Raw genomic sequence first — 7743 nt, 5'->3', positions numbered from 1 at the left:
ACGCGCACACACGCACGCACACACGCACACGCACACACACACACACGCACGCACACACACACACACACACACACACACACACACACACACACACACACACACACACACACACACACACAGCTGTAATGGTAGGTATTCTTAAAGTGCCCCTGGGTCCACACTGGGCATGAGGATATTGAGGCACACGCACATGGAAGCTTTAAGTGCAAAGCACTTTAGGCGCACGCTCGCTCGACCCAAGTATATAGAGCACCAAGGCGGCGTCCAGGGGTAACGCTGCTGTTCGCGGCGTACCCCAGAGGCTTCGAAAGCCAAGCGGTTTATATAGCCATAAGCGTTCGAAACTCCTGAAACACTGGCGCTAGTCATACATCTTCCCGTTGTTTAGCGCAAAAAAAAAACATTAAATACAACGGCGGAGGTCGTCCGGAAATAATTGCGATACAAGAATGTGGGAAAAATTCTAAAGTGGCAGGATACAAAGCATACCCGGGTGCCGGAAACGACACTTGAGTAACCACGTTCTTTCGAAGAAACGTAACGACCATGCAGCACGAGACTGGGAACACCGAGATAGATCACTCGTTAATTAAAGTCATTCCGCGAAACCGTACCGACAAGAGCTTATTCGTACTAAACGTATACAGTTCGCCCAAACAAAGGAAATGTGACTTTGGAAACCTATTACTTAGAGTCAAAAGGCTTGCTAATGGTGCTCCACTGCTAGTTGTGGGAGCCTGTAATGCTCCGCATGCGGCGTGGGGGTATAGGCAAGCCTTGGCCAAGGGCAGGATACTAAACGAAGAGATGCAGCGGCACGACCTGCTGCTCATCACCAATCCCACGAACCGCACTCGGCAGGGCAACCGTGTGTCAGTGGACACGACACCAGATCTTACCCTCACGCACGGTGGAGTCGAGGCCGAGTGACGTAACACGGGGGAAGAACTGGGCAGCAACCACAAAATCATAGAGATAGTTGTGAGCAATGTCCTCCGGTTCCGAAGAAACGCAAACATAAAATCACTAACTGGGAAACTTTTCAAAACGCAGATGCATCGGTGGGCGAACCAATAAGCGACATCGCCGCGTGGAGTAGAAAGATATTGGATGCCGCACAAGCGGCAACGGATGAGTTAGAAACAGACGAAAGCGTAGAAACGATTGACAGTCATCTCGTCAGCCTGTGGAGAAAGAAAAAGGAAATGGAAGGGCAACTTAAAAGTAAGAGGTGGGACAGAAATCTGCACAAAAGGATTGCTGCCCTAAATAAGGAAATCGAGGAATAAGGCTTGGAATTGACTCGAGTAAACTGGGGGAACATATGCGATCAGATGAACGTGGGAATGGGGAACGCGAAAACGTGGAAGATACTTATGTATCTCCTTGACCCAAGCACGACTAAGTCCGAAGCGCGACAGAAGCTACAAACCCTAACTTTTAAATTCGACGGGACCACTAATGAGTTGTTAGACGAAATCCGGAGCAGATACTTGGGGCCGTCCTCCCTAGAAAGTCTTCCCGACTACGCGGGTGCAGTGAACGAGATTCGCGACGCCCCGATCACGATCGCGGAGGTTAGAGCCGAGATAAATCGCCTCAAGACCAAAACGGCTGCCGGACCGGACAGAGTCAGCAAATAGATGTTGAGGAACCGAAATGGCGAATCCATCCGTGAACTCACTGGCTATAGGCAGAGATGCTGGGACAGGGGCGAGCTTCCACCGGAATGGAAAACGGCTCATCTGGCACTCATACCGAAACCCGGCAAGAAACTAGGTTTAGAGAATCTAAGACCGATCTCTATCACATCGTGTGTTGGCAAGTTAATGCAACATGTAATTCAAACCAGACTTGGTAGGTATCTGGAAGACGAGGGGATGTACCCAGACTTCATGATAGGCTTCAGGGCGAACCTGTCAATCTGTGATGTAATGCTGCAAATCAAAGGGGATATAATTGACAGTACGAGTAAAGATACGAGAGTCATTGTTGGCCTCGATGTAGCCAAAGCTTTCGACAACGTCAGACATTCGGCCGTCCTGCGCCACCTGAGCGCCCTAAACGTGGGGACCAAAACACAACTATGTCAGGGATTTCCTTACAAATCGTACGGCTAACATAGAGTTAGGCGGTGCCTCCTTCGGGAACATCGAACTAGGTAACTGGGGCACGCCTCAAGGGTCGGTCCTATCTCCGACATTGTTTAACGTAGCCATGATAGGATTATCGGAGATGCTTGATAAGATAAAAGACCTGAGATACACGATCTATGCGGACGATCTCACTCTGTGGATCAACCGTGGTAGTGACGGACACATTGAAGATATACTACAGCAAGCCATAGATAAAATTGAAAACTACCTAGAAACTTTGAGACTCAAGTGCTCGGCCGAAAAATCCGAGGCACTGTTACTCGTCCCCGAGTACAAGCGAAAAGCGAGCAGGAACAGCCACAACATAATACTTAAAGAAGGAGGACAGCAAATCCCCGCGAAGGATAAGATCAGAGTACTGGGGCTTTATGTCCAGGACACCAGCAGAAGCACGGAGACCATACGTCGACTAGAGTTTGCGGTGGCAGATGTTTGCAGAATGATGAAACGCATCTCAAACAAGCATGGGGGATGAAGGAGCCCAACCTCCTCATGGTGTTTCAGGCCTTCGGTATCAGTACGACTCTTTTCGTAGCCCCCTACATGAGGCTGACAAAATCCGAGAAGAATAAGTTGGACATAATAATAAGAAACAGAATAAAATGTGCGCTAGGTCTTCCCCCGAACACGTCAACGGCCAAGATTCTTAGTTTGGGCGTATCGAACACGTTAAATGAACTCATAGAGGCGGCAAACGCATCGACACCAGAGACTGTTGGGCAGCAGGACAGGTCGCAAAATACTCGAACGTCTGGGATCCCAGACCAGTGAACTAGCCAAAGATACACGCGATATGCCATAGTCGATCAGGGAGAAAATTAAGGTAACACCCATGCCCAGAAACATACATTACATGTATCACGATGCTAGTCGAAAGAGCAGAGCCAAAGCCCTGCAAACCAGATACGGTGGACAGACGAACGTCCTTTACACCGACGCAGCGGCATATCAGGGTCAAACCATTTACGCAGCAGTAGCGGTTACTGAAAGCGGGGTCCAAGTCTCGTGTTGCACGTTACTGAGTAGGGACGCGACGGAGGCCGAGGAGGTGACCATTGCCTTAGCAATGACCCGGCCGGAAATTAGAACGATAGTGAGCGTCTCTAAATCGGCCATCAGAAATTTCGACCGATGATGATGATGATGATGATTTCTATTGCTTTCCCCTTTGTATCGGGGTGATGACATGTCATCTTACCAAAAAAAACTAATATACCTATGTTTTACACTTTTGGTTCAATACTAGCGCTGCTTAGGGCAGGCACAAAAAGCTTATTAGGCACAAAATACTTTTTTTTTCTGTTACAAGTGGTAACTGTCCTAGGCAATATTCCCCTCTCTGCTTTTAGTCCACCAGCATTCTAATCTTCTTTTCGTCCCCTCGACAGCCTTGAAGTTAACTTCCTCTGTGATACCTTTAAATCCTAGGGCTTCTGACAGCCCTAGGATTTCTGACAACCGAGGGAGGATCTCCAGCGCCGCTTGGAGTATCCTCGCAAACGTAAAAAACTTTACAACCGAAGAGGTAACGTTAGTGTGGGCACCAGCTCATCGGGGACTCATTGGGAATGAGAAAGCACATGCGACCGCCGCCAATGCCGCCGCTGCTGATGTCCAGTCGTTGGCCTCAGCCTTGCATGCCGAACCTCCTTCCCAAATGACGGCGAACGAAGGGCCGAGTGACTACAGTGAAATCACGCAATATTATAGACTGGAGAGGAAGATACTACCTCCTGCGGATCCGCAGCTAAGCAGAAAAGAGAAGATTTACTGGAGACGTTTGCAGACGGGAGTTTGCAGAACGCAGTCCTATATAGTAAATTGCATCCCAAAGTCGTCGATCCAAGATGTAAGAAATGTAAGGGTCAAGCGGACCTCGTCCACATTGTGTGGACTTGTCCTTCGTACAAGAAACCGCACCGAAACGTATCCTGGGAGGCACTACTCCGAAGCCGAATCTCCGAAGCCCAGCGCAAGATCATCGGTCTCGCCCTAGAAGCCGCCAAGTCCCAAGGGATACCGGCCGACTTATGGGGGGAGGGAGCACCTAACAGTCCCTTTTTGACTGGTATGTAATAAAGTTTTCACCGACTGACAGACTGAAAAAAAAATATACGTAATTAACCGGCAGCGCCCGCGTTCCTTTGGTTAAGGACGCCCGTTGGGTTGGTAAAGGCAAAATGTGGCAGTGCAACGCCAGCACGTGCGGGGAGAAAAGCATAGAGAACAGAACGCCCGCTGGCGCAGTTTCAGGCAGGGGCGAGCGAGCACTGCGAAGGCGGGAAATTGGAATTGCATTTGGTGGTGATCGGAGAACGGCGCTACAGCCCGTTATGGCGAATCACTGCCCTGCACTTCCGACAGCTTTCACATGGAGTGGAACGGCTTCAATTTTTTATGTAGTATTTATTAGGATCAACTGGCTAGATCTCGCTTACGGCTGTGCGTCGCTGGGCTGCTTCGGCGTGGTGCGGCACGGACTTGCAGGAAGGGCCTGACGTTGGCCGCAAACAGGCTGCTGCTGGCTTGAGCGTGGAGTCCGCCGCGGTCACGCCGCTGTGGCTCGGGCTCGAACAAGTGCCCGTCGCGATTTCGCTGCCGCTGTGTCGGCAGGTACGATGAGGTGGCGTGCGCCGAGATGAGGCTTCTTCAGCTCGGGCTCGAACGAAGTGCCCGAATCAATCAGCCGCTTTGGCTCTGGCTCGTACGAATAGGTGGCCTACGCTGCGACGAGGCTCCTTCGGCTCGGGATCGAACGACGGGCCAGACGTGATGAGACGGTTTGTCTCGGGCTCGTACGATCGCTGGACGTCAGTTGGGTAAGTGTAGAGGTGGGTGGTCAGACGACAGTCTCGAGCGATGGCAAGACTCCGGAGCCCGCAGCTCCCCTGCTTTCTGCTTAACGCTTCTCGCGACTCGTCCGCTCCAACTATCGCTCTGCTGTCACATTCGCACTCGAGCGATGGCTAGACTCCGGAGCCGAAGTGCCTAGCGCTTCTCGCAACTCGTCTCGTCCGCTCCCAGAGTCGCTGTCGCTCTGCTCCCGGTCGGGCTCCTCTTTTAATACTTGTCGTCACTTTCTTCCACCCCTCATCTCATGCCGTCAGTGACCGCTCTCCCCTCGTGTCGGCCGGGGACATGAGCCACTTCGGCTCTCCCATAAGGAGTTCTTATCGGGAGAGGTTCGAGTGCGTCTCAAAGATGGCACGAAGATTCCCTCTGTAAGGTGAGTCATTGGCGCTTCGCAACGCACTCGCCTCTCCGCGTAAGCTCCCGAAATCCCCATTGCTGTCCTGGTGTCCGGTGTCCTGTCGCCGTTTCTTAGAAGTACAACGCACACACGCGCACACACATACACTGGACTAGTAGGCCTTGTACAAAATTAGACCCAAAGCTAGTCTTTATTAGCACTGGTTCCCGTCATTGGTGTGGCTGGCAGGATGACACGGTACCAGTATGGTGCTATGCGCAGTTTCTTGGGGCCCACCACCTGCCAAAGTCTTTTCAGCGAAAATGAGCCGTCACAACACTCATGCACACACCCACACACACGCACGCACTCACACCAGTCTACCCGCGAGGGTAACGTAAACCGCTCTCGCCCTTTACTTCTTTGCTTGGTGGAAATTCAGAGCCTAACTATATCTAATTCTAAGCACATCATGCGCCCTTAAAGGCCAACTGCACTCCAATTTCACCTTGGCCAAATTTATTTTTAATGTGTAGTAAGTACCACCAATTCAGCTGGTACACGAGTCGTATCCCCGTGAAACACCTCGTTAATCAGTCAGAAGCATTTAAAAAAGCTCCGCCGCAGACCACAGTGCAGCTCGTAAACCGCCATGACGCGCAAACCGTGTAAACCGCCAGGATCGCGTAAACCGCCATGACGTGCATGTGATGCTCCAGCCGGCGGGGCCTCTTTCTCTGGCCAGCCACGCAGCTGGAGAACCGGTCGAGCTCTGCTGCGAACGCTTCACCCATTTGTCTTGGTAATCCGAACTCGAGTTTCGTCCGCCGAGAATAATTTTAACTACGCGCCACCGCTCTGACAAATTGGGGCCGGACCCACAGCCAGTGGAACACAACCACCGAATGTACACAGGAGGCCGCGTCACTTCCCGAAGGGAGAGAATAACGACGTAGAGAAAAGTTAAACCGGGTAAAAGCATACCTAAAGGTCCCATGGTTGACGTTTTGGAAGAAGCTTTTTTTGCCGACTACGCTTACGTGGACACGAGTTGAGGATGTGAAGCGTGCTGACAGGCGGCATCATTTCTGAGGTCGAAAGCGTGGTACCTATCCCTTCCAGTGGCTACGATGAAAAGTGTGGACAAAGCCCCAGTGCGGCCGTCGCTCCAGATGAATGACTTGATGGAATGCCGCCCGTCTCTCCTTCAATTTGGGTTATGGGCGAAAATGGAGCCTTCCGCTACATTCAATCGTCAGAGCGAGAAGTGTTTGTTTTCGCTTTCAAGGATAAAAACCAGACTTCAATCACCCATTTTTCCAAGCATTCAGTTGCTGGCCTGCTGTACTGCTACCCAATCGCATTGTACGGCTTTTGCTCTTCACTTCAGTTCGAATTTTTATTCATTCCAACTGAGGTGGCGTCCAGTTCCAGTTCGAATTAATGAGCTTTTATTCAAGACAGGTCATATGGGCTTTTTTTTTTTTGTGCGATCCGATATTACCATAGACTGTCCATCCCACGGTAGTGCATTCGCTGTTCCCATCCACGCAGCTTGGTAGGCTGCGACTGTCGTAGCCTACCAAGCTAGCACCTTCGACCTGCTAGCCCCGAAGTAGCTAGGGGGCCAATGTCTAAGCTCGTATGAAGCAAACTGAAGGCGATCTCCTGGCTAGCACCCACTTGATTCAATTCTTCAAGCGCGCAGAGAACGCGAAGAAGGGAACGTCGGCTGGCTTACACGCATATTATAGCGCAGCTGTATATACGACTAGGTTTAAACATATTTTTCATGACTTAAGTCCCGAGCGCCCTCTGTGAGCCGGCAATGCAAACCAGTAAGGCATGTGCTGACACCTGGAGCAGGCCGATGAAAGCTAGAAAACCACCCATACAACGTAGCGTTACGCGCTCGCTGCGATCATTGATTCAGCTGCATCGGACAAAGAGCAGGCCGCTCACAAAACCGAAGGCGGCGACCGTAGACGCGGGTGCGACAGGCTGTGGCGGTCGGTGTGTTTCAGGCGAGACAGTGTCCGGAAAAACCGGAGCGGGCAAGGCCGCAGCTGATTCGGTCCGATCAGGTCCGGACGGTCGGTCGAACATCAGTTTCGCTTCTCAGACGCGTTCGTATGGCAGCGCTAAATACGTCTTGCAAACAATGAGAAAGAGGCGGATACTCCGCATCGCGCAGACACGGCGAAGCCGTCGCAAGAGGTCAGACCGCTGACTGGCAGCAGGATATGTTTTCCGATTGATCATCACTCGTTGGAAAGTTATTCCGTTTTCCTTATTTATGAAAGGGGCGGCAAAGGTCGCTATACTTACTTGACTTGTCGGTAATCTAGAGAGGAAGACATTTAAACACTCACATCGGTCACACCACTCTGGCACAAA

Source organism: Haemaphysalis longicornis, unplaced genomic scaffold (genome assembly GCF_048455015.1).
Source record: "Haemaphysalis longicornis isolate Haplotype H1 unplaced genomic scaffold, Haemaphysalis longicornis Haplotype H1 scaffold_4, whole genome shotgun sequence".
Classification (NCBI taxonomy): Eukaryota; Metazoa; Arthropoda; class Arachnida; order Ixodida; family Ixodidae; genus Haemaphysalis; species Haemaphysalis longicornis.
The sequence above is the reverse complement of the archived record's forward strand: the minus strand, read 5'-3'. Positions refer to the sequence as shown.